Raw genomic sequence first — 9,745 nt, forward strand, 5'->3', positions numbered from 1 at the left:
TATATCTACTAGTCCTCTTTCTTCCATTACTCTTTTCAGGCTAGTATGGTTTTTTTTTTTTTCATTTTTTTATCTTTATTTAAACACCGTGATTACAAACATGATTATAGTTGTATGATTACAGTCATGTAAAGAGCACCCCCCTTCACCGGTGCAACATTCCCACCACCAATTTCCCAGATCTCCCTCCTCCCCACCCCCCTACACCTGTACTCGAGACAGGCTTTCTACTTTCTACTTTCTACAGGCTAGTATGTTTTTATGGGTTTCAGTCTGGTTGACCTATCAAGAGTTGATAGGGCCATGTTGAAGTCTTCCACAATTATTGGTTATTATTGATTTCTTCTTTCAGATTTGTCAGTAACTGTATTAGATAATTTGCTGGTCTCTCATTGGGAGCATATATGTTTTATAGTCTGATTTCTTCCTGTTGCACATATCCCTTGATTAGCACATAATGTCCATCTTTGTCTCTTACCACTTTTCTGATATAAAGTTGGTGTCATAAGATATTTATATGGCCACCCCAGTTTTTTTTAAGGGTGTTGTTTGCTCATATAAAATTTCCTGCAGCCTTTGATTTTGAATCTATGTTTGTTCTGACTATTCAGATGTGTTTCTAGTAGGCAGCAGACAAAAACCCCTTCCTTACACCTATATTCATTGCAGCTCTATTTACCATAGCAAGACTCTGGAAACAACCAAGATGCCCTTCAACAGACGAATGGCTAAAGAAACTGTGGTACATATACACAATGGAATATTATGCAGCTGTCAGGAGAGATGAAGTCATGAAATTTTCCTATACATGGATGTACATGGAATCTATTATGCTGAGTGAAATAAGTCAGAGAGAGAGAGAAAAACGCAGAATGGTCTCACTCATCTATGGGTTTTAAGAAAAATGAAAGACACCCTTGTAATAATAATTTTCAGACACAAAAGAGAAAAGAGCTGGAAGTTCCAGCTCACCTCAGGAAGCTCACCACAAAGAGTGATGAGTTTAGTTAGAGAAATAACTATATTTTGAACTGTCCTAATATTGAGAATGTATGAGGGAAATGTAGAGCCTGTTTAGGGTACAGGCGGAGGTTGGGTGGGGAGGAGGGAGATTTGGGACTTGGGTGATGGGAATGTTGCACTGGTGATGGGTGGTGTTCCTTTTATGACTGAAACCCAAACACAATCATGTATGTAATCAAGGTGTTTAAATAAAAAAAAAATTAAAAAAAAAATTAAAAAAAAAATAAAAAAAAAAGAAAACATTCAGTATGGCCAGTTACTAAAATATGCTCTCTCTCTCTCTCTCTCTCTCTCTCTCTCTCTCTCTCTCTCTAAAAAAAAAAAAAAAGAAGGTTGGATTCATCTTTTTGACCCATTTTGCCAATCTGTGTCTTTTAATTGGTGAATTTAGTCCATTGACATTGAGGGAGATGATTGTCATTGGATTTAATGTCATCTTTGTAGATCAATTTGCTGTGTTTGTTGGTCTCTCTTGTCTTAAAGTAGACTCGTCAGTTTTTTCTTTAAGGATGGTTTTTCATCTGTGAAGTTTCTGAGCTGTTGTTTATCCATAAAGCTATGTATTCTTCCTTCAAACCTGAACGTGAGTCGGGCTGGGTGCAGTATTCTCTGTGAGGCATTCATTTCATCCAGTCTTGTCACAATATCCCACCACTGTCTTCTGGCCTTGAGAGTTCCTTGTGACATGTCTGCTGTAAGTCTTAGGGATGCTTCTTTGAATGTAATTTTCCTTTTTGATCTTGCTGCTTTCAGTATTCTATCTCTATCTGTGGGATTTTTCATTGTAATGAGGATGTGTCTTGGGGTGTTTTTCTTTGGGTCTCTTTTAGCTGGTACTCTTCGGGCATGCAGGATCTGATTGCTTGTAGTCTTTAACTCTGGGATTATCTCTTTGATGATGTCTTTGACAGTTGATACTTCCTGGATATCTCCTACCTGAATCTCTGGGACTTCAATGATTCTTATGTTGTTTCTGTTGAGTTTATCAAAGACTTCTATTTTCATCTTTTCACATTCCTTGAGTACTTTTTCCATTGCCTGTTCATTTGTCTTAAGGTTCTTTTCCAATTTCTTCTGCTGTGTTGAGTTTTTCTGCATCTCATCTTCCAGTAATTCCATTCTCTCCTCAGCTGCTGTTACCCTGCTGGCAAGGCCATCCATTGAGGTTTTCAGTTGAACTACCGTGTTTTTCATATCTGTTATTTCAGTTTTGAGTTTTCTGATTTCTGTCTTTGTGTTCTGTTCTGATCGATTTATGCTTTCTTTGAGTTCTACAAACATCTTCCATATTGCTATTTTCATTCCTTATCCGAGAGGTTAATCACATGGTTGGAATTTTTTTGGTCATCTGAGCTATCGTCTTTATTCTCTGTGCATGGTGTTTGCCTGTGAGGTTTCCCCATTGTCATCCTTGTAGTGTGGTTTTTCATGCGTATTGTGGTGGGGTTCATTGGTAAGAAAGAGTGCATGGCCGCAAAGCAAATTGGAGCTGCTCTTCTGCTGGCTGCCTCTAGTTGACAGTTTTTTGGGGGTGCGCTCCCTAGGCCTCTGAGGAGACATTCAGGTATTCAAGAAACACAGACAGGCAGGAGAAATGTCCCTTGAAGTCCTCAGAGTGATTATATAAAAATTTTTAAACCAAGGAGGGTTGCTGCTAGATTGTTATTAGATTTGTGTAAAAAGATCCTCAGGATTGTTATGTAGAAAATGGATTGCAACCAAAGTGAGAAATGTCACACAATTAGTGATTTATCATCATGGTTTAGGGGAGAAATGCTGAAGTATTGTTTCCCAGGTTGGCAGTAATAAATAAGGGAAAAGTGACTAGATTTATTACGTTTTAGGAAGTACAATCAGTAGGTCTTATTGATTGATTAGATGTAGGCTTGACAGAGGAGGGGAAATCAAAGGTAATCCCCAGACTGCTTACCTTAGAACTAATTTGAGCCATAATGACATTTCTTGAGATATGAGACTGTGGAAATTCATTAATTTGGGAGTCATCATAAATTTTCTTCAGTGTTTATTGAGTTCAAGGTTCTTTAGTATTCCATTCTCTGTAAAGTATTGTGATATTCAAAATAATTCAGAAAGATTTGCAATGAAATCTGGGGTAGTCTAGTCTCATAGTTAAAGATTGTAAATTGGTTCACAAGATTTTTTTTTTTTTTGGTTTTGGGCCACACCCGGTGATGCTCAAGGGTTGCTCAGAAATCAAACCTGGCTTGGGGGATGCCACCAGGGGATCAAACCTTGGTCCATCCTAGGTTAGCATGTGCAAAGCAAATGTCCTAATGCTTGCGCCAATGACATACATTAAATACATTATTCTTTGCAGTTATTTTAAATATAAGCACTTTCTGCAAATTGTTAAAAGGACAGTCATAGAAAACTGGGTCCTTCTTAGTTTTTGATGTTGTTTTGGCCACACCCAGTAGATGTCAGGGCTCACTCCTGGCTCTGTGCTTAGGGGATCATAGACAGTGTGGAATAGAATTGGGGTCAGTTGTGTGCAAGTCAAACCTTAATCTTTGTCTTATCTCTCACCCAGTTGGAAAAAAAACTAATAATAAAACAAAATAGAGCACTGGGGCCGGAGAGATAGCATAAAGGTAGGGCACTTGTCTTGCATGCAGAAGGATGGTGGTTAGAATCCCGGCATCCCATATGAACCCCCGAGCCTGCCAGGAGTGATTTCTGAGTGTAGATCCAGGAGTAACCCCTGAATGTTACCGGGTGTGGCCCCCCTCCCCCCCAAAAAAAAACCCAGAAAAAACCCCAACAAAATAGAGCTTTGACTTTGTCTTCTGAGCTGCCTCATTTGGTTTGTTCTTACTCACTAGACCCTCAGATATTTACTTACCCCACTTTATGTTACAAAAGCATTAATTAATCCATGGCAGTTCCCCAAGACACTCTATGTTGATTTTTTAGTTTTTTTCTTTTTCCTCTTTGGCAATATTTCTCTTACCTCCCAGCTTCACTGTGTGAGTGATGCGTGCACATGAGAATAAGCACAATTACATGCTTTGGGGAGGTGTTATAATTCCTTTCATCTGTTGTTTCATTGCACACATGATTGCCGTAGCCCTGTGTTGCTCTCCATGAAGAATTATATAAACTGTTTATATTTCTGTGGGCTTCCCTATTTTGTTATTCCTGTGTGCCTTATTTAGTGTTTTAGTTTCAGTTTTTGGTACAATAGTTATAATAGAATCTTTCCAAGAGGAACCTCTAAAATAACATTCCATTATCTAGTTTTGAAGAAAAAAAAATTTAATACAAAGAAAACCTTTCCATAAACCTATCTTATTATCAAATTGCTGTGTGCTTATCAGTGCATGCAAGCAGAAGGATCTATTAAATTCTCTATCCTAAGTTTAATGCACACACACATACATACACACACACACACACACACACACAACACACACAGAGGAAGCTTGGAAGGGGCCAATTAATGGAAAATTACAATATGATGTAGATAAACAAACCTGGCATTATGTTAAATGAACATTTTTAACATAATGGAAGACATTGTGAAGAGCTTTATTTACTTGTTTTTGGTTTTGGAACATAACTGGCTCTGCTTTAAGCTTATTTTTGTTTTTTTTTTGGCGGGGGCCACACCTGGTAATTTTTAGGTGTTATTCCTGGCTTTGCACTCAGAATAATTCCTAGAGGTGCTCTGGGAGCTAAATTGGGATGGAACCTAGATTGGCCAATTGCAAGGCAAGTGTGCTATCTGTTGTAATATCTTCCAGACCTTGTAGTCTTAATCCTAGATCTATATTCAGGGACCACTACTGGTAGAATTTGGAGTAATCCTATGTGATCCAAGGACTGAGCAGCTGTCAGTAAGGCAGGCACTTGACCCAATATACTATCTCTCCAGCCACCAATATTTTTTACTAATATTTTCTTATTAATTTTATTTGAGTATATATCAAACATTGGTACTCTTATCTTTGAGGGGAAGAAAATAATACAGTGGAGAATAGGAACAGATATCTAGTACAGTATTAGTATTAGCATAATTTCTCTATTTCACTATATTAGTATTAATTTTAAATATTTATTAAAATATAACAGATCAATTTTAAATGACTTTTATACCCAATAGAAATTGGATTTCATCAGTGGTCATTCATGTATAGCAAATGTAACCTTCTAGCTGGCTTATGCAAAGAGCAAATAGTCACCTTTCAGCTTCACTGTTTTATTTTTTTATCCCATCCTTCTTACCATGATGCCACATACATGGGCCAATAGGAAATCATATTAACAATAAATTAGCTGAAATTCTAAAATAATGAACCATAGCAAACTTCCAAGTTGCTTAGCAACAATCTAGTATGCTGAAGCTTAATTCTGAATCAGTTAACCCTGAAGAAAACACAGAAATAATATTTCATGTTGCAACATTTTAAATGGTTACACATCACTGTTTAAAATGTTTTTCCCCTCTAAGGTAGTTTTTCATTACTTCTCACAAGCATCAAATTATATTGGCTACTTTTACATTTCTAAGCATTTCTTAGGGAAAAAAATAAAAATAATTTAAGCGTGGAAATGGCCAAAATATTTGAGAAAATTCAACAGTTAAGAAGAAAATATTTTAAAATATGGCAATTTTGTAGTGATGAATCACACAACCGGAGAGGATGTCAAGAAATAGTGCACATTGTGCTATTATTGCATATTCATAGAACAATCACACAGGAACATCTGCTTGACAAACTCCTTATTTTCAGAGATTAAAGAGATAGCACTCAGAAAAGCATATGTAATTGTAGTTATTTGTCCAAATCCTCTATTTTGCCATCAAATATGCTTCTAACATGACAAATCTGTCTGTACTTTGAGGAATGGTGACAAAAATGTTTCTAATTTTAATTATAGTCATCAAAATATAAAAATAAATTTAACTGGCCAGACATATTATGAAGGGGTTAGGGGCACAGGTGTTTATGGTTAAGGACCTGTGTTTGTTCTCTGACATTATGTCTCCCAAGAACTATGTGTCCTAGATAAGCTCAAGTTTCATTGTATGTGTTTCTGAGTATCTTCACACCCTAACAGTGAATTATGCAGTCCAGTTGGCAGAATATCACTGAAGGTAGTGTCCTGGACACTAGTAGAGCAAATAAAATTAGCAAATAAAATTTTCTGTATACTTGAAATTTATTTTTGAAATTGTGTTATTTTTCATATTATTCCTTTATAAAGATACTCTGAAGGATAAATGAATCATTTGTCTTGTGATAGCACCTAAGACTGTGTTTCCTAGTGAATCTAAAAGAAAAAACTATAAAATATTTGTACATGCTATATAAAGTGTGACAGATTGTTCCTCTTTTAGGTAGTTCAAAAAATTCTGAAGAAAAATGAAACAAGAACATAGTACTATATTGAACTATTGACGACATTTAATTCTTATAAAAGTAATAATCTAGAAGAGTATAATTGCCATGGCATTTAAAAACTGTATTTTAGGACTTCTAAGGTTAGAATCCGACAAGAGAAGGGAATCAAAGGAATTCAAGTAGGGAAAGAGGAACACAAGCTAGCTCTATATGCTGATGATATGATGATATACATCAAAAACCCTAAAGAATCCACAGAAAAACTCCTAGAAACAATCAACCAATACAGTAAAGTGGCTGGATACAAAGTCAATACACAAAAGACAGTAGCGTTTTTATATACAAACAATGAAGTTGAGGAGAGAGAGATTAAAAATACAATTCCATTTAAGATAGTATCAAAAAATATCAAATACCTAGGAATCAACCTTACAAGAGAAGTGAAAGATCTATACCAGGGAAACTTCAAAACACTTCAGAAAGAAATTGAAGACGATCTAAAGAAATGGAAGAACATCCCATCCTCATGGATAGGTAGAATTAACATAGTCAAAATGACTATTTTACCCAAATTGCTATATAGATTTAATGCAATCCCTATCCAAATCCAGACACAATTCTTTAAAGAAATAGAACAATCAATTATAAAATTCATTTGGAACCATAGAAGACCCAGGATAGCTAAACACATTCTGAAAAATGAGAAGTTGGGAGGTATCTCCTTACCTAACTTGAAACTATACTATAAAGCCATAGTAATAAAAACAGCATGGTACTGGAACAGAGACAGGACCTCAGACCAGTGGATTAGAACAGAATTCCCAGACATAAACCCCCAGATATATAGCCAACTAATATTTGATAAAAGAGGCAAGAATATGAAATGGAACAAAGAAAGCCTATTCAACAAATGGTGTTGGTACAACTGGAAACTCATATGCACGAAAGTGAAAATCGACCCATATCTCACTCCTTATACAAAAGTCAACTCAAAATGGATCAAAGATCTGGAAATCAGACCTGAATCTATAAAGTTTATCGAGAATAAAATAGGCAGAACACTCGAAGACCTTTATATCAAAAGGGTCTTTGAGAATGGAGCACCAATGGCAAAAACGTTAGCATCAACTATAAACAAATGGGACTATATCAAACTAAAAAGCTTCTGCATGGCAAAAGAAACCCTACTTAATGCAAGAAGACAGCTAACAGAATGGGAAAAAATCTTTTCACTTGATATATCAGATAAAGGGCTGATATCTAGAACATACAAAGCGCTCAGAAACCTGAGTCCTTCAAAACCAAACGAAGCCATAAAAAAATGGGGAGACGAAATGAATAGACATTTCTCTGAGGAAGAGAGAAGGATGGCCAACAAACACATGAAAACATGCTCACCTTCACTCATCATCAGGGAGATCCAAATCAAGACAACAATGAGATACCACCTCACACCAGTGAGGTTGGCTCACATCAAAAATAATGGGAACAACCTTTGTTGGAGAGGATGTGGTATGAAAGGAACTCTCATTCATTGCTGGTGGGAATGCCCCTTGGTCCAACATCTATGGAGAAAAGTCTGGAGAGTGCTCAAAGAACTCAGAATTGAGCTGCCATTTGACCCAGCAATTGCTCTCCTAGGCATATATCCCCAAGATGGAAAGACATTCATTCCAAAATACGTATGCACCCCACTATTTATTGCAGCACTCAGTATAATAGCCAAATCTTGGAACCAACCTCGATGTCCAACAACAGATGAATGGATCATTAAGATGTGGTACATATATACAATGGAATATTACATGGCAGTTAGAAATGATACAATCACAGACTTTGCAGCAACGTGGATGGACCTAGATCATGTTATGTTAAACGAAGTAAGTCAGAAGACAAAAGAAAAACACAGAATGGTAGCACTATTCTGAAACACCTAGAATACATAAAAAACAAAAAAAGGACATTGAAGAAGCATAACTGCTAGAACCACAAAGAAAGACTTCATAAACTCCATTCCCTGATCTGCACAGCCACCAAGATCTCTAGAAACAGGTCTGATTTTACCATCCAAGATAAAGTAGAAGTCTTCCACATACCACGAAAGCAGCAAGAGGAGAATAAATGATCTATTTTTTTTTTGACGTCTTTATTTTGGTGTGGAGATTACGGTTGATGTCTCCAATATTATTTTATTTTATTTTGTTTTGTCTTTCTCTTTCTTTTTGCACTTGAGTATGATTTGATTTCAGAACCGAGATTATTGTGTGGTGCCTGTTTTTATTGTTGTGGTGCTTATCGGTTATTTAATTCGATAGTTTGTGTGTGTGTGTGTGTGTGTGTGTGTGTGTGTATTGTTGTGGTATTTTAATTACTTTTTTCACATCCTCTCTCAAACTGAGGTTGGAAGCCTCTAGACAGGACTCTATTTTCAGTATATTTGATTTTTGATTGAGAAGAGGACATATTAGGTGATGGGTATTCCCCTGATTTAATGTGAATATGTACCCAAAATACTACAGTGAAAGATATGTAAGCCATTATGGAAAAAAAAGAAAATTGTGTTTTTAATCAGAAACTTTCTTTGACTTACATGTATTATTATTATATTAATTATATTATATGTTATGTTATGTCACTATATTATGTTATATTAGTTTACCTTATTATGTTAATCAATTTTGTCCTTTAAATGAATTCTTACTTAAAAACAAACAAACAAAAAAAAACAAAAAAAAAACAACTTTAGTTTGCCCTGAAGAAAAGAAAAAAATAAATAAAAGATAAAATAAGGCCTCCCAATTCTTACCACAGGCTGTGTTCTTTACACTGGCTGTATAGAAAGAGGAGGTACAGTAAAGGCACCCCATATACACCTCAACACAGGCCCCTTGCCGGGTATGTATTGTGAATTGGGGGACAAAAAAAAAAATAAAAAAATAAAAACTGTATTTTAAAATATTGAAAAGTAGGGCCATTGTAATACTCCAGTAAGTAGATCATTTGCTTTGCACATGGCCCAACTGGGTATAATCTCTAGCACTGCATATGGGCATATGTTACCCTTAGCTCTACAAGCAGTGATCCCTGAGTACAGAGCCAGGATTCTTAGTTCTGAACATCATGGCTGTGTCCCCCATCCCTAATAAAAGCCTTTAAAAAGAAAAATAAAGTGAAAAGCACACATATACTTATTATGCATTACTACTCATTATAAAAGATCCTATGTATACATATATATTAAATAAAAATTTTTAGGTAGAGTTAAAGCACCCAAATATGTAGTTGATAGTATTAGTAAAAAGTGCCTCTAGCAGCACAGTGCTTTATGTGAATTTAATATCTAGATTTTATCTAAG

At 35.8% G+C, this 9,745-nt stretch overlaps 1 non-coding gene across 1 annotated transcript; it reads left to right on the plus strand.

Moving 5' to 3' along the window:
- Positions 1-9,178: 9,178 nt before the first annotated feature.
- LOC126005164 (small nucleolar RNA SNORA51) lies at positions 9,179-9,311 on the plus strand. Its single transcript, XR_007494336.1, has one exon. It is a non-coding gene; the product is annotated as a small nucleolar RNA SNORA51 (small nucleolar RNA).
- Positions 9,312-9,745: the final 434 nt, after the last annotated feature.

The sequence above is a fragment of the Suncus etruscus genome, chromosome 3, assembly GCF_024139225.1.
Source record: "Suncus etruscus isolate mSunEtr1 chromosome 3, mSunEtr1.pri.cur, whole genome shotgun sequence".
NCBI classification, from domain to species: Eukaryota; Metazoa; Chordata; class Mammalia; order Eulipotyphla; family Soricidae; genus Suncus; species Suncus etruscus.